General features: G+C 35.6%; 1 pseudogene across 1 annotated transcript; it reads left to right on the top strand.

Moving 5' to 3' along the window:
- The first annotated feature begins 10,390 nt into the window (after window positions 1-10,390).
- LOC148999972 (pleiotropic drug resistance protein 1-like) lies at window positions 10,391-17,984 on the top strand (annotated as a pseudogene). The gene is made up of 25 exons (XR_016170679.1): window positions 10,391-11,029; window positions 11,161-11,281; window positions 11,424-11,512; window positions 11,641-11,725; window positions 11,810-11,969; window positions 12,070-12,146; window positions 12,283-12,336; window positions 12,441-12,531; window positions 12,621-12,922; window positions 13,020-13,301; window positions 13,388-13,704; window positions 13,807-13,967; window positions 14,064-14,167; window positions 14,301-14,454; window positions 14,561-14,668; window positions 14,753-14,871; window positions 14,978-15,310; window positions 15,394-15,684; window positions 15,776-15,859; window positions 16,043-16,176; window positions 16,275-16,502; window positions 16,584-16,755; window positions 16,857-17,112; window positions 17,205-17,497; window positions 17,899-17,984. The product of XR_016170679.1 is annotated as a pleiotropic drug resistance protein 1-like (transcript).
- Window positions 17,985-18,321: the final 337 nt, after the last annotated feature.

The raw sequence follows: 18,321 nt of genomic DNA, 5'->3' as shown, positions 1-18,321 counted from the left end.
AATGTTGAGATTTGAGGTAAATGATACGATTCGATGCACATGAAGTTGAGATTTAAGCGTATTACGGTTCTCGGATGCACATGAGTTGCAAGATTTGAATCGTAAATAAATATAGTTCGTGTTTTTGAATTAATTTCTTTTGAATTATAAGGAGAAATATTATTCATGAATATCCGCATTTTCGTTTGATTTGTTGTTACAATAGTAATATTGTAAAGGAGTTTTAGATACTCAATGATATCATGCCTATTTGTAGTGAGTATATGGACTATTAATGAAAGTCATGAGTCATCTTATTAGTTTTACTCCATTCCTCGTGTGCGGCTTCATTTGCAAGAAGGCAAAATTAATTATGATCATGACTGTAGAAGGGGATGAGGAAGACGGTATTACCGTCATTATTATGGAAGTAATAGAGAATAATAAGGATTCTCAATATAACAATTCAAGAGTGAAGATAATATTTTTTACCGATATGGTATGAAGCTATTAGACATATATTTGTCATACTCCACAATATTTAATTAAGCTTTGTCAAGCATTAATTAAAGAAATAAAAATAATGTGGAGATAAATTAGATTTTCCATAATCATGATATTTGAGCAATTTTTGCCTATAAAAGGAATGATTTTAATGGCCTCACGTGATACTACATATCTAGATGCTGCAAACTTCTTTGAAGATAATAGTTGAAGATTTGATTATGTAATTCTTTTCTCTTCAAATCTCATCTCATATGTTAGTTTATCTTAAATTTAATCTTTTTCTTCTATAAATTTTTTTTATTGACTTTCTATATATCTTTTAATATATTTTGTTTCATTTTGATGAAGAATGTGAATATTCTCTTATATGCTGTGACGCATATTATACTGAGAGAAAAATATACATATTTCTCTTATTTGATGATACGGAAGCCAATGTTCATATAAAATCGGTAGTACAACATTGATTGAAGCTCCTAAGAGCTAATCTATTATTATCTGGGAGATAAATTGATTATAAATAATTCATTATTTTGTAGTAAGTCTCAAAGAAACTTATTAAGTTTCAAAGCTATTTGCCAAAATTATTATCGATTGAGACTACAAATAATGGTATAAGTAAATATCTATACAAAGTTATTAGATATTTCTCCCAATTTGTACTACGCGAATATCGATGGTTGAAACACATGCTTGGGTAAATCAAATGAACATTGATTCCAATAATTTTATTATTTGGTATGACCGGTCGGACCATACCGGATCAGTATGATGCGAAAATTCTTGAAAATTCAATTGTCATCCATTGAAGAACCGTAAGATTCTTCAATTAAGTGAATTTTCTTATATTGTTTGTTCTCAAGAAATATTTATTATTAAATATTCACCAGCTAAAGTTGAGATTGAACATTCTACGTTTTTAAACGTATAGAGGGTGAAATGTATGGGCCCATTCACCCATCATGTGGATCATTCAAATAATATATGATTTTAATAGATGCATCTATAAAGTGGTCACATGTATGTTCATTATGAACTCGCAATTTGATGTTTGCGAGATTGTTTGCTCAAATAATGAGATTAAGAGCATAATTTATGAATTATAAGATAAAGACAGTTTATCTTGATAATGTGGTGAATTTACATCTCGGGCTTTATGATTATTATATAACAACCGAGATCACGGTTGAATAGCCCGTTACTCATGTTTATATCCAAAATGGTTTGGTAAAATTATTTATTAATTGTCTCCAATTAATTGCTAAACCATTGTTTATGAAAACAAAGCATCATTTGTACGCATCGAGGCCAAAATGTTGTCATAAATTCTCCCTATTACAATTGGCTTATGGTCGGAGCCAAATATTTCTCATCTTAAAATTTTTGGATGTATGGCTTACGTTCCAATTGCTCCACCACGTACAGATGAGTCCCAAAATAAAGTTGGGAATATATGTTGGATATAAATCTCCTTATATAATTCAATATATTGCTAAGGATAGGAGATTTATTTAATACAATACTTGCTTGAGTATTATTTTGATGAATTAGTTTTTCAACATGAGGGGGAGAGAATAAGCAGTTGGAAAGAGATTGATTGTATGCATTATCATTATCTCATTAGATCCTCGCGAGACCGTGAACTTGAAGTTCAAAGGATAATGCAATAAATATTATAAATCAACTGCTAGATTTGTCGACTTGCTAAGAGTTACTAAATCTCATATTCCATGTAAATGCTCCAATTAGAATTGATGTCCCAGGGACAATCTATCGGTAGAATGAAATTAAACCACATTTAAAACGTGGAAGATTAATCGGTTCCAAGGATAAAATCCTAGAAAAGAAAAGGAGCAAATGATCAAGATGGTCATAATATGGAGACAATTGATTATGAAGATCCCGAAGACATAACTTTCTATAAAAACCCCGGAAGAGGTTCAGGTTCCTGTAATGAAGAGATCTCGATTAGTTATGTCATTGCGGGAAAAGATGGAACCGAAAAGATAAAGTTGTCGACAACATTTTTGTATATTATGTTATTGTTGAAATAATACATCAAGACGAGGATCTTGAAAATAAATTTGTTGATAAATATAAATCAAGAAATGATTGGCCAAAATGTAAAGACGCAATTCGCTGATTGAATTTGCTTGCAAATAAAGTTTTTGGACATGTAGTCCAACATCTCAAGGTATAAAGCCGTTGGGGTACAATTGAGTTTTCGTGAAAATGAAATGAGAAAAATAATGAAATCGTGATATATAAAGCATGAATTATGGCACAAGAATTTTTGCGGATGCTGGCATTGATTACATGGAAACATGTTCTCTTGTGGTGGATGCAATCACCTTCAGATATCTTATTAATCTAGCAGTATATGAAAATTTTGACATGTGTCTAATGGATATTATTACAGCCTATTTATATGGCTCACTCGAGTGTGAAATATATATGAAAATCCTCAAGGATTCAAATGACCTAAGCATATAAAAATTCCTAGGAAGTTTGTTCAATAAGTCTTCAAAGATTATCAAGGCATATATGGTAATCTCCTTAGTGGATATTTACTAAATGAAAAGCATAAAAATGATCCAATTTATTATTGTGCCTTTATTAAAGGATATGGATCTAATTTTAGTAAGTATATATGATGATGATTTAAATATCATCGAAACTCCTGAAGAGTTTCCAAAAGCAGTAGATTATTTTAAGAAAGCTGAAATGAAAATCTTGAAAAGACAATGTTTTGTCTTGATTTGTAAATTGAGCATTTGACGAATAAAATATTTGTTCATCAATCAACTTATATAGAGAATATTTTGAAGAGATTTTATCTAGATAAAATACATCCATTGAGTACCCCAATGGTTGTGAGATTGTTCAATATAAAGAAAGATTCATTTCGACCCCAAGAAAACAGTGGAGAATTTCTTGGTCCTGAAGTACCATATCTTAGTGCAATTGGGGCATTAATGTATCTTGCTGATAATACACAATCGGATGTAGCATTTTCTATAAGTGTATTAACAAGATTTATTTATTCTCTAATACGAAGACACTGAAATGTTATAAAACATATATTTCAGTATATTTGAGAAATTATTGACATGATATTATTTTATGAATGTGGATATCAACTTACTAGTTTTGCAAATGCAGGATATTTATCTGATCTACATAAAACTAGATCTCAAACATGCTATTTATTTTCAAGTGAATGTTAGCTATTTTATATTTGGTTAAGATCAATGATACAACACATTCATGAAGCATGCAATCTTCTACTAGAAGAAGGGAATTTCAACAATATTATATGAAGATTATGCTGCATGCAAAGCTCAATTGAAGGGATGATACATCAAAGAAGATAGAACGAAACATATTTCACCGAAATTCTTCTTCACTCTTGATTTTCAATGAAATGATGAAATATATGTTTATTGAATTCGTTCAAGTGATAACTTGACAGGTTTATTTATTGAGGCGTTGCCTACTTCAAATGTTGAGAAGTTGGTATATGATAATGGAATGTACGTATTCAAAGATACTCAATGATGTTATCATCGGGGAGTAAAATACGTCTGCACTCTTTTCCCTTAACCAAGGTTTTGTCCCACGGGTTTTCCCGGTAAGGTTTTTAATGAGGCAGCTACCAATACATATTATTTAGATATGTATACTCTTTTCCTTCACTAAGTTTTTTTTCCCACAGGGTTTTTCTTAGTAAGGTTTTAACAAGGTACATTATCTATTGATGGACATCCAAGGGGGAGTGTTATAAATAATTTTTATTATGGATGTCCATTACCCCAAAGAGATTGTACTTCCAATTGAAGATCTCAATTACCTCAAGATACAATATTGGTGAAGATCACAACCATCTCATTATACAATATTGGCAGTCAATATTTCCATTCTATGCACCTTCTATCTTGGGCGGCAATCTATCTTTCCATATCAAGAATATCTTATTGTGTGCAAGAATCATATATTGTATTTCCATATCAGAGTAAATGCTCCTTCTACTATAAATATGTAATGCACTCAACTGAATGAATGAGTTCTGATTGAACTCATCTTGTCTTTCTTCTTTGTATCTAATATATTTTCTATTTATTTTATAACAGTTATGTATATTTCATTTTTCAAGTGGATTTATTATAAGAAACGACTCTAAAATCTTAGTCCTTTCCATCTACATCTTTGGGTTGCTAAACACTAATCTTCCTTGATTTAGAACCCGAGTGAAAATTTGTACAATTGCCACAGAAAAAGATACTTCCTTCATCTACATTGCTAAAGAGAGTGGTAGAGCAAGTAAATGAACAATCTTTGCTTCCAACTTCATGGGGCGATAAGGTAGCGATAAGGTGGGACAATAGGAATTCACTTTAAAGCAGGAATCCAATATATATCCTCCATCGATTAATGTAGATAAATAGGTGGGGGTGGTGAATCTGGTGCAGTCGGAGCCGAAGACCAAGAAGGCGAGATAAGATAGCTGGTGGTGGTGGTGGTGGTGGTGAAGTTGGTGTTTCCAAGAGCCAGAGAGGGAGAAGGCTAAGGAAAGAGTGTTTTAGGGCCTTTTATGGAGCAATTATGATTTTAACATTTTTTTTAATGTGTTTGGTATTCATTTTTAAGTCTCACTTTTATTTAAAAGAATAGAAAAAATCCCCAAAATTATTTGTCTATTATGGACTATGAGTCAAAGGTTTTTTTTTGGTAACCACATTTCATTAAGAGGAGGCAAAAGCCGAGGTTGAGGAATACAGCCAAGGAGTGGATAACGGCCAAACTGTCGAGCCCCTAATCGACAGCGCCTTCCCAGCTAGGACATGAGCAATTACATTGCAAGACCTAGAGATAAAAACGAACCTACATTCTAAGAAATAAGATTGCAATTTTCTTATATCCACAATGATAGGGTCAAGGATTTGTGGGCAGACTTTCATGGGATTAACTAGTAAGCTGATTAGCTGTGTACATATCAGTTTGGAACAGGGCTCGGTCAATGCCTTCTCCAAGAGCTTCCAGCATGGCTGATCGCAGAGCCAGTGCTTCTCCCACTAAAATGGTGTGATAGTTTTCATTCTTGGATACAGCTTTGATCAGGATCCCATCAATATCGTAAATAACAAAGCCCAAGCCCATCAGCTTCTGGGCCTTTTGCAAAGAGGCATCGCATTGAATTAAAAAGCAGCCTAGTGCAGTAGGAACCGACCTCACAGAGTCAACTGTATGTGACACTGAAGTTACTTGATTATGCCTCGCAAATTTTTATAGACATGAGTCAAAGGTTCATTCCATTCATTTTTATGCAAGCCACTTAAATCCGGATGCAAATTAAAGGTGTAATAGTAAATATACACTCTTTTCATAAGAATTCTATTGTTTCTCCTTTTTTTCACTCCAAACCCTCATGATGTCTTCTCAGTTATCATAATCTATTTTTCATTTTGTCATATACTCATGCCAAAAATATTTTTCATTACATAATTTATTGTGCACAAAAATTACCAAATTATTTTTCATTTTTGACAAAAAAGAGATTCTTGTATTCATTTCTTTAAATAGGCAATATAGACAACAAGAATTGATACAAAATAAAAATAATAAATAAATAAATAAAAAGACTCTTAGATCAATCAGTTTTTCAAATTTTAGCAACTTTGTAAAATGGGTGTAGTTTTAGGGTCTACAAGCTTAAAATTACCAATCGAGATTTTAGGGCATTTTTCACTTATCATCATATGGTACTGTACTATTTTATACTCCAGAGAACTCTATATAAAAGAAGATTTAAATTCGTTTTGGAAGAATCTCTGAGGGGAGAATTAGGTTGGACATTAATTCACATCCTCTACTCCCAGTACTCTCGTACTCTTAAAATATTTTTTGGTAACCTAGATATAGATCACCTGGCCTCCCTATGTCAAGTGAATTATGAGAAAAAATTTTAAAAACACAACTAGAAAATCTGGACTCAGTTGGATAATCGATATACACCACATGATAGGACATCTGAGAAAAAGAAACACCTTGCTAGCTATGGAGGTATAGCTCGGGACCATGAGGGTAAGATGTTGTTTGGTTTGGTCACGGAACGCTATGCCAGGACGTTATCACTATCGAGGCCATGGCCATGAGACAAGCAATGGTATGAGCACAAGGCTTCTCCTTAACCCATATTGCTATGGAAAGTGATGATCTTACCTAATTGCCATCCTTAAGAAGTAGGTCATGGAGGTGCCTGGAAGATCTTCCCCATCATCTCTGATATCCATGGTATGTCACAAGCTTTCCAGTTTGTATCATTCTCACATGTACACAGGGAGGCTAATATGATGGCTGATGCTCTGACTAAGGAGAGTGCTTCAACTCAAGACGCCTTTCCATACACCTGAATTCCTCATCTTCATTTAAGTTGGCTTTTGTTATTTGATGCAATGGAACGTTGTCCGGCCTTAAAAGCACAACCAAACCCGCCGTGCCACCCCTTCGCGCGTCCCCCTCGGTTGTACTCTGTGGTTTTTCCTTCATAATAAATTCATTTGCATGACCCTGAAATTCACTCTGGGCTTTCTCCTGGGTTTTTTCTTTTATTTTTTATTTTTGGGGTTGGCCTACCTCGTTTACTTTGTTTGTGTTTTTTTCCTTTGGACAACCTCGTTTACATTGACGTGGTCTTTTCTCATTATTTCATGTTGGTCTCTTACATTATGAGAAGAAAAAAAATTAGTAGTGATGCTCTAATAGTTAGTTGGAAAGTTCCATCTTGTCACTTCAAATTCCTTTCAATGCAACGTGAAGTCATTATCTGCTATCCTTATTTAAGTAAGTGCCAGTCTTCTTAATCTGCTTGCAAATTAAATTACATTATCATATGATAAAAATCTACACAAATGAATAAATGCATTAATTTCTTTTCTATTTTTCTGTATTTTTTCAGTGATGTACATGATGTGGAAGCTCTACTATGGATTAGTTGATGGTTCAAATCAAAGGTAATTCTGGTTTTTCAAAATGGTTTCCATTGCACTATGGTCTACAGTATAATAACATTTTGGGGTGTTATATTGACAGTTTTTACCGTATATTGTTTTTGTGTCGTGCATATGTTGATACTATAAAGTACTGTTTAATACCGTATATATATTGTCTTGTACCAAAACTATATCGTACAATAATGGTTTTTTAAATGTAGATACAAAATTTATATAGTATGGTTTTGGTTTTGAGTAATGATTTCTTGTACCCTGTCATATTATCAAAACTGTACCGTTTGGTATCCTTACTTGACGATAAATTATTATAATTATGTTAGATTTGGAGTCTTATACTTCCCATGTGGTTCTCATATTGATATACCTAGGATTTTTGAGATTCATCGATTATTATTACAAAGACAGATGATATCACAGCCGTTAGATCTCAAGAATACTACATGTCCTTATCTAAGAGCCCTCAAAATTTATTTTGCATGATGACCAACAAAATTCTTAGGTTTATAACCATCAAAGGGTTGCACAGTCAATAATGAACGTCACTTCTTAATTAAGAGGTCGCAGGTTTGATGATCCCTCTAAGGCTCTAATATATGTAATGGTTCGTTTGCATCCCTAATAATAAGCTACCAATTCCCCCCCCCCCCCCCACCACCAAAAAAAATGCTAGGTTTAATTATGTTTAGTTGGGGTAAGATCTAATCTGTTGTTAGCCTTTTGATTGTCTCATCTGATGACTAATCGAGTTGGTCTATAAACGATCACAATCTAAACTAGGAAGACTCATACAAATCAATTTTATCATTTCTTTGTTCCTCTACTTATGAAGCCGTAGAGTAAATCCTCTCCACCCAACTGTCCATCCTCTCATCCCCTCTTGTGTCGATATATTGTAAGGTGGGAAGATAGGTAAACCTGCCTAGATGGAGAGGATCAGAACTCATGAAGCCGCCGACCAACATTAGACAAGAGAGGTCGTGTCGAACGCATGGCCACTGGTTCTAAAACTTATCCCTTTCTTCTTCTTCCTTCTTTCTTTCTTTCTCTCTTTTCTTTTCTTTTCTTTTCTTCTTCTTTTCTTCTTCTTCTTCTTTTTTTTTTTTTTTTTTCATTTTGGGTAAAATTCTAGAAGCTATCCTTGTCTTACTAATATTAAAATGCATGGTTATTGGTAGTCTGGTACTACAAGCTATATTCCTTGTCTTACCAATTTTAACACCCCAATGACTGCCCCCCTCCCAAAAAAAAATTCATATTTAGTCTCTCATAGAAAAGGATAGAAAGGTATTTGGCAGTTGCTGTATTATAAGATTTTCTCACATGTAATATTTGAATTCAAAAGCACTTAATCTTTGGATTAAAATACTAAACGTGGTTGAATCATATAACTTAGTGAACACTCATTGAGAGAACTTCTTAATGAGAGGGTCTAAACCAAGATGGTATTGGATGTTTTATATGTTATATGGGGGGGGGGCCTCATTCTGCGTGAATGTAGGGTGGCAGCCCCCTGAGGGAAACGAAGCTCACAAAGTCCCCCTGCAAAGCCAGTGAATGTTGAGTTTACTAGGGCGGCGTGAGCTTTGCGTTGAAAATTATTTGGTAAAGCTCAAATTGCAATCGGATTCTTTATTAGACGGCCTAGATTACCATAAGAGATGTATGGTGTTGATTATTGCAGAGTTGGGTTTTGATATAAATATGTGACACTCCACTCTCTATAATTGATTTGGAGATAGTTGAAATTAGTGGCTTGTTGGCAGTCATGTGTTTTCTTCCCTTGAGGATTTCTCACATAAAAATCTTGTGTTTCTCTGTGTTTATATTTTTCTTTCATTGTGTGATTGTTCCTAGGATTCAATACTAACATTGTATGTATCAAATTAAAACTAGTGACATTTTTTGGGTCAAGTCATGTGTGGTTTCCATATCTAAACATAGTTATGGGAAGCTCTGTATTTGTTGAAAGTATCACATTGTCTATTGTCTATATAGGAAAGTAGAAATCTTGTCCAAATTAGTACTTAAACAACTGCACCATGGATCTAGGCAAACTTCTTGCAAACTTCTTGCACCATGCAAACTTCTTGTCTGAAGAGCTGGGCTTTTGTAACCACTCTCCTAGTCAAAGTTTAAAGTATCATACGATACCATACGATACTAGCCGATACATATCCATATTTGACCCAACCGATGCGATATATCTCGATATGTCTCTCCGTTGAATTACACTAAAATGCATAAGTTAAAGCGATACAATACACGATATAGAATGATACGTCTCTTAAAATCACTTTACCGATACGATACTCGATACCAATACTTTAAACCTTGCTCCTAGTGAATAAATCGTGGTTTACCAAACAAAAAAGGAGTTCCATTCTGTGGTTGTATGGTATATTGATTTCTGATTTATATCATTTCTGGTTGAACCACTGGTCGATTCAACAAGAAGTAATTTCTCCAAGAGTGCTTTGGAATCCTTGCGCGCCATAACAAGGAACCAGGAGAAAATCATCGTAATTTGAGAGTGGCTGTTCGCCTACCCATTTTTAAAAATCCGGAAAATGGATTGTTGCTTTCTTCGTTTATGTTTTCCTGAGTTTGTAGAATTGGGATTTTTATTCCTGGAAGACCAGTTCAAACTTCAAAGCAGTAAACGAAGGTAAGCACGTCGTCTGTAACTTACAACACAATTAACTGATTAAGTAAAATTTTGTAATTATATAACCAATTGAATCTGTAGCTTCTCACACTACTATAATCAATTGAATCTGTAGCTTCTCACACAAACAAACAAAGAAGTTGCATTATTTCAAATTTTTTGGCCCAGAATTGATTCAAGAAGATGACAAATTCTAATTGAATTTTTGACGCATTCATGATAACATATATTTTTAGGTGTTCACTTAGTGTAGTTTATATAGATGATAGGATCCGCCATTCCAAAGTCAAATGAAAATTTTAATCTGTTTCTGCTTCTGAGTTTTCTAGCTCCAACAACCATCTTATGGTTTCTGGTGGGTTTAGTGAGTAACACAAAGCAGAACAAGAAGCAGACCAAGAGCCACTTCATGTTTTGAGTTACTCCTTCTCTAGCAGTGGTATTACAACCTTGCTCTGTCTCTGGTGGGCATGAGTGGCTCAGGAAGTATGGAGACTTCTGATGTTTATAGAATCAGTAGCTTACGTAATAGTCGCCGTCTTAGTGGAAGTTCTCGTGGTTCTAGTTTCCGTGTTGATAGTTCTTCACTATGGAGGAACACTGGGGTAGATATTTTCCCAAGATCTTCATCTCTTCGAGATGAAGATCTTGATGATGAAGAAGCTCTGAAATGGGCTGCTATTGAGAGACTTCCCACTTACAACCGTATAAGGAAAGGTATATTGGCTATGGCAGAGGGTGAGACAAGGGAAATTGACATTGATAGTCTTGAGTTTACAGAGAGAAAGATGTTATTAGACAGACTATTCAAAGTTGCAGAGGAGGACCATGAGAAGTTCTTGCTGAAGCTGAAGGACCGCCTTTCTGCGTAAGAGACTCTCTTCTTAAAATAAAGCAAGATTCTTGATATTGCTTTTTTTTCTTTTTTTCTGAAGGTGCAATCTAGATATGTCTCCTTATGTAGCTTTGTTTCTCCTCTTTCCTTTCCTGTATGCTTAGAGTTGGGATCCAAATTCCCATGATCGAAGTCCGCTTTGAGCAGCTGAATGTAGATGCTGAAGCTTATGTGGGAAGTAGAGCCTTACCTACTGTGTTTAACTTTGCAGTTAACATAATAGAGGTAGTAAGCCTTTTAGTCATATTTTGTGCAGAGATTCATTTGCATATGATTTTTCTTTCCCTCTAGTCTCATGCAACAATAGCTTACGAATTGCTTGTTATGTGGTATGTTGCTTACGAATTGCTTGTCCTCTGGTTTAAAGGAGCTCTTAAGTAATCTTGGAATTCTTCGAAGTAACAAGAGACCTCTAAAAATACTTCATGATGTCAGTGGAGTAGTTAAGCCTGGCAGGTGAGAACTCCATAGAATTTCTTTATAACTTGAGCAATTAGCTATAATGTCTGGTTTTCATCTTGGATAGATTTACCTATATAGAATATACAGAAATTCTAAATCAGTGATTGATGTGAGCTATGCAGAATGACGTTGCTTTTAGGCCCTCCAAGCTCCGGAAAGACCACATTACTTTTGGCTTTGGCAGGAAAGCTTGATAAAGATCTGAAAGTATGAATTGTCACTATTCTATACAAACTGAAGACTGTTTTTCTTGATTAGATAACTAAACCTCTTTTCCTGAATCTTCTTCAGTTCTCCGGGAAAATAACTTACAATGGCCATGAAATGCATGAGTTTGTTCCACAAAGGACATCAGCTTATATCAGTCAACGAGATCTCCACATTGGGGAGATGACAGTAAGAGAAACCTTTGCTTTTTCTGCTAGATGTCAAGGAGTGGGAGCTCGCTATGGTAAGTTGAACATGATAAGATAAGATGGTTGGTTTTGGTTGGCAAGGCCTTTTGAGCGATATTGAGTTTGAATCATGTCCCAAATATGCAAAATATGCAGATATGTTGGCAGAGCTGTCAAGAAGAGAAAAGGATGCAAAAATTAAGCCAGACCCAAACGTCGATCTTTTTGTGAAGGTAACAGTGATTCTTTTATTAGTAGGATACAGTGGCCATCTTGTGATTTAAATGAATTATTGATATGGAATCGTTATTTAGTTTTATCTTATGATGAAGTATTAAGAGATGATAATTTTTTGATTCCACATCTCAGGCAGCATCAATAAAAGGACAGGAGATCAATGTAGTGACTGATTATATTCTAAAGGTATCACCACTAGAATCACATATGTTGATAAGGAGTAAATTTTAAAAAATATATATATCTAGTTAGGACTGATAATTCTTTTGTTTCTCTATATCATTCTGTAGACTTTGGGACTTGAGATTTGTGCCGATACCTTGGTTGGAGATCAAATGCTGAGAGGTATATCTGGAGGACAAAGAAAGCGTGTCACAACAGGTAGCATAACTTTTATTTCTAACATATGATTTGATGTCCTTTGCTTATTGTGCAGTATGATTGTTTTTTCAAACTTTTGGTTGATGCAGGGGAGATGTTAGTTGGACCAGCAAGGGCACTTTTCATGGATGAGATATCAACTGGTTTGGACAGTTCGACAACCTTCCAAATTGTGAATTCACTAAAGCAATACATCCAAATTCTAAATGGGACTGCTTTCGTGTCTCTCCTCCAGCCGGCACCAGAAACTTATGAGCTCTTTGATGATATTGTTCTCCTATCGGATGGGCAGATTGTCTACCAGGGCCCCCGTGAATATGTACTTGAGTTTTTTGAGTCTGTTGGTTTCAAATGTCCTGAAAGGAAGGGAGTGGCTGACTTCTTGCAAGAGGTCAGTTTGGATTCAAAACATTTCCCACTTCTTCCTTTTGTTTCTTCTCTCTTTAGTTTTGGACAAAGCATCAAGTATATTTGACTGAATTTGACAGGTGACATCACGGAAAGATCAACAGCAATACTGGACATGCAAAGATGAACCTTACAGATTTATCACTGTGGATGAATTTGTTGAGGCATTCCGCTCATTTCATGTTGGTCAGAAGCTTGGAGATGAACTTGCCATCCCATTTAATAAATGCATGAGTCACCCTGCTGCTTTGAGTACTGACAAATATGGTGTTAGCAATAAGGAACTATTGAAAGCCTGCATATCAAGGGAATTCCTGCTGATGAAAAGAAACTCTTTTGTTTACATTTTCAAGCTGGCACAGGTTGGTAATGGGCTTCATTAAAGATTTATTTATGAAAATTTCTAATCATTTTAACGATTCAATCAATCTGTTCTATTCTCTTCCAGCTTACTCTTGTGGCATTCATATCAATGACGGTCTTTCTGCGTACTGAGATGCACAAAAATTCAGTAAATGATGGTGGGGTTTATATTGGTTATTTGTTCTATTCTCTCACCAGTAGCATGCTCAATGCATTCTCAGAGACTGCCATGACTGTCATGAAGCTTCCTGTATTTTACAAGCAAAGAGACCTTCTTTTCTATCCTCCATGGGCATATTCAATCCCCACATGGATCCTGAAGATTCCCATTACACTGGTTGAAACTGCTATTTGGGTTTTCACAACATACTATGTCGTAGGCTTTGACCCAAATGTTGGAAGGTAAATTAAAGGGAAGGTGTTTATTTTTTCTACTGAAAGTCTAATTGTTCTTTTTTGTTGGAATTTATAATTTTTGTTAATAGAATATCTTTCTTACTGCAGGCTTTTCAAACAGTACCTTCTACTCGTATGTGTTAACCAAATGGCATCTGGATTTTTCCGATTAATTGCTTCAATAGGGAGGAACATGGTTATTTCAATGGCATTCGGGTCATTTTCGTTACTTGTGGTTATGGTTCTGAGTGGATTTATCTTGTCTCGAGGTCTGCTTATGCAGTAAAACACAGTGGTTTTAGTTGCTTTCTCCTGACCTCCACATCTTAGATTCATTATCATATGACCACCTCTCTTTGTCACAGACAATATAAAAAAGTGGTGGATATGGGGCTATTGGATCTCTCCCTTGACGTATGGGCAAACTGCATTAGCGGTCAATGAGCTCCTTGGGAAAAGCTGGGCAGAGGTAAAAATCCTTCTCCACCTCCTCCTTGAAGGCTTGAAACAAAGCCTGAATGAAAATTAACAATGGGAAGAGTGGTCCTTGTTAAGGTCAAATGAGCTTTAAATCTTTTTTGTTCTTTTTTCCAATGTTACAGATTCTCCCTAATGGAGAGACTCTAGGAGTGGCAGTCTTGAAATCCCGTGGCTTTTTCACTGAAGCATACTGGTGCTGGATTGCAGTAGGGGCATTGATTGCTTATGTTTTCCTGTTCAATGGTTTATTCACAGTGGCTCTCACTTATCTAAATCGTGAGTAAAACTATTTACTTATTTTTTGTTTGAGTAGTGATTCAGTAAATCTTTTAATCTTGTTATCCTGTCTTATTGTGGTAAGTAAATAACTTTATTATTGTAGCACCTGAGAAACCTCAGGCAATTATAACTGAAGAGAGCTTGGATCATAAAAGTGCCAGCAGAAATGGAGAAATGATTGAGCTGTCATCCAGAGGAAAGGGCTTCAAGGGTAGGGATTCGTCTAGATGTATTCAAGCTAAAAGAATTTCTCCTTTTACCAACTCCACATTAATTTAACCAAAATGACAAACAGGAGCTAGATCCTTTGAGGCTTCATCTTCAAATCAGAACCAGAAGCGGGGAATGGTTCTTCCATTTGAGCCTCTTTCCTACACATTTGATGATGTGAGATACTCTGTAGATATGCCACAGGTAGCTTTACATTTCCAGTTGGCGATTATGAATACCAAAGTGTGAGTCATTTCTTCAGAATCCTATTAATGCATTAATTATTTAAAGTGCTTAAACTATTACATAGGAAATGAAAGCACGGGGCGCTACAGAAGACAGGCTGGAACTTCTTAGAGGAGTGAGTGGAGCTTTTAGGCCAGGAGTCCTTACATGTCTAATGGGTGTTAGTGGAGCTGGTAAGACCACTTTGATGGATGTATTGGCTGGAAGGAAAACTGGGGGATACATTGAGGGAACTCTCAAAATATCTGGCTACCCAAAGAAACAGGAAACTTTTGCTCGTGTATCAGGCTACTGTGAGCAAACAGACATTCACTCTCCCAATGTTACAGTCTATGAATCGTTGGTCTATTCTGCTTGGCTTCGGTTAACTCCTGAAATCAATTCTTCCACTAGAATGGTATATGGAATAGATGTAATAAGCCTTCTGTTGCTTCTTTTGATCTATTTGGCGCTAATTGATAAACCAATCAATGATGGCAGATGTTCATTGAAGAGGTCATGAACCTTGTAGAGCTGGATTCATTAAGGAACGCGCTAGTTGGGCTTCCTGGTGTGAATGGTCTCTCAACAGAGCAGCGCAAGAGGCTAACAATCACTGTTGAACTTGTTTCCAACCCTTCAATAATATTCATGGATGAGCCAACCTCTGGGCTTGATGCAAGGGCTGCAGCAATAGTGATGAGAACAGTGAGAAACATAGTGGACACTGGACGCACTGTTGTGTGCACCATCCACCAACCAAGCATTGACATATTCGATGCTTTTGATGAGGTTAGAAAATATTGAGATTATAAACCAGTATTCTGAATGAATTTTGTATTACTTCTTACCAAATTCTTAAGCCTTTAGTGTGGTGTAACAGCTACTCTTACTGAAAGAAGGTGGAGAAGAAATATATGTGGGCTCAACAGGGAAGCACGCTTGTCATTTGATCAATTACTTTGAGGTGAGGCAAACTACGGAAATTACCGTAGAGTAACTAAGGCATTTCAGACTTTTCAACCTCTGCAAGGCTGCAGTGATAACAACTCAGCAATATCCCAACTAAATGGTTTCAGCTACATGTATCTTTGCCTTGCTATCAGCTATATTCCTTGCAGTTGTTAAGTGTTGATTTTGTTTCATCTAGGGAATCACAGGGGTTAGTAAGATACCAGATGGTTATAATCCAGCAACATGGATGCTAGAGGAGACAACACCAGCCCAAGAAAGAGCTTTGGGGGTCAATTTTGCAGAAATATATAAGAACTCAGAATTATACAAGTAGGTTCAATAGAGAATTCCCTCTTTGATGTGCCACAGCAGTTTTAACAGTTGGTTTGTGGGTGTAGCTATTAATATTCTTTGAATTGGTTATTCAGGAGAAACAAAGAAATGATTGCTGAATTGAGTAAACCGGCTAGTGGTTCAAAAGATCTCTTTTTCCCTACTCAATACTCTCAGTCTTTCTTTACCCAATGTGTAGCTTGTCTATGGAAACAACATTGGTCATACTGGAGGTTCCCACATTACACTTTCATGAGGGTGTTTATGACAACTACCATAGCTTTTGTACTCGGGTCAATGTTCTGGGATCTTGGATCTAGAACGTAAGTCAGTCTTATAGTGCAGTTCAAACTCTTGCTCCCCTCTGTTTATGTTTGCATTTAATTGTCGATTTTGAATTGCAGGCAGAGGGAACAGGACTTCTTTAATGCAATGGGTTCTATGTTTACTGCTGTTACATTTCTTGGAATACAAAATGCAGGATCAGTGCAACCAGTAGTAGATGTTGAACGTACTGTATTTTATAGAGAGAGGGCTGCTGGAATGTATTCAGCTATGGCATATGCCTTTGCACAAGTAATCATTTTTCTCTGAATACTCTCATGATCATAATTCTTTTTATCATAAGTTCTAGTTGTCTTCCTGTTTCTCACCAAATACTCATGTTCTTGATGTAGGTCATCATTGAGATTCCACATGTTTTTGTCCAGACCCTTAATATATGGAGTTATAGTGTATGCAATGATTGGATTCCAATGGACAGCTGTGAAATTTATGTGGTATATATTCTTCATGTATTTCACATTGTTATACTTCACCTTCTTTGGAATGATGTCAGTGGGTCTTACACCCAACCCACACGTTGCTGCTATAGTTTCTTCGGCATTCTATCAAATATGGAACCTTTTTTCGGGATTTATAATTCCAAGAACGGTAAGTTCTGAAGATTTCTTTCCATTTTAGAGTGTAGGAAGTACTTGATGATGAACTTGCAGATATTTATTTAGTGATTTTGTACATTGCAGAGGATTCCTATATGGTGGAGGTGGTACTACTGGGCTTCCCCTATTGCTTGGACATTGTATGGATTGGTGGTATCACAATATGGAGATATAGAAAGCCGTCTTGAAACAGGAGAGACTGTTAAAGAATTTCTGAACGGTTATTTCGGATTCCGACATGATTTTTTAGGAGTGGTCGCAATTGTAGTTGTTGGGTTCGGTGTGCTTTTCGCATTTGTCTTTGGTTTTGCAATTAAGGCATTTAACTTTCAGAAAAGATAGGAAGATTCTGCAACTAGGAGACACTCAACCAACTGGTAGGCAGCCTTTGGAGTAACATATAGAGCATTTTCTCTCAAGATTCATGGGTTCAGTGTTTGATAGCTATTTCATTGTATCCCATTGATTGTAAAGGGAAAAAAGTAACTCATTGACATTATATTGTGTTGAACAACTAATAATTGATGTTTTCATTTGTTTTATCTTTGCAATAAAATCTCAGGGAGTCCACTACTGTTAATCTTCTTAGCAGTTGTTGCTTTAGGGCTCCTTTTACAAAATGACTGATGTTTTAAATGTCTCCACAAAATCTTTCAAGCCATGGGACACAAATGTATGTCTCCTTTGATGTGATTCAGCAATGTTCATTAATCAAATGCTGACCTCCTGAATCGATTCAATTGGAAACTAATTCAACATAATACTTTGATTATTGCAGGGAATAGAGATGGGAAGGAAGGAAGATGGAAGTTGATGAGCGCTCTTGCTAGAGATGGAACAATGCATTTCTTGAGCAGTGGGAAATAGGAGTTTTGAATTTAATATTGAACCAGTTGATCGCCTAGTAGATCAATTTTTGTATTAGTCAGTGTGTTATGATTATTGAAATCTGGACAAACTGTTTGGAATTTCTTAATTTCGTTCCTAAGCCTAGGAGATAAGTCTGGACTATCCAACTTGTCCCAAGTTTGTTGTTTATTGGTAGGAATATGTCTGGGATTAAATTTGTTAGTTTTCCTCGGCATGTTTGTAGGGACTTAAATAACAATATTATTATTATTATTTTGTTTAACATTTTTTTATATTATTTAAGTCCCCACAAACAAGCTGAGGTAGTGGTCTAGTGATCTCAAGCTCATTC

Source organism: Hakea prostrata, chromosome 11 (assembly GCF_041222555.1).
Source record: "Hakea prostrata isolate BN-2017 chromosome 11, UWA_Hpros_2, whole genome shotgun sequence".
NCBI classification, from domain to species: domain Eukaryota; kingdom Viridiplantae; phylum Streptophyta; class Magnoliopsida; order Proteales; family Proteaceae; genus Hakea; species Hakea prostrata.
This window is presented reverse-complemented; position numbering and strand designations above follow the sequence as displayed.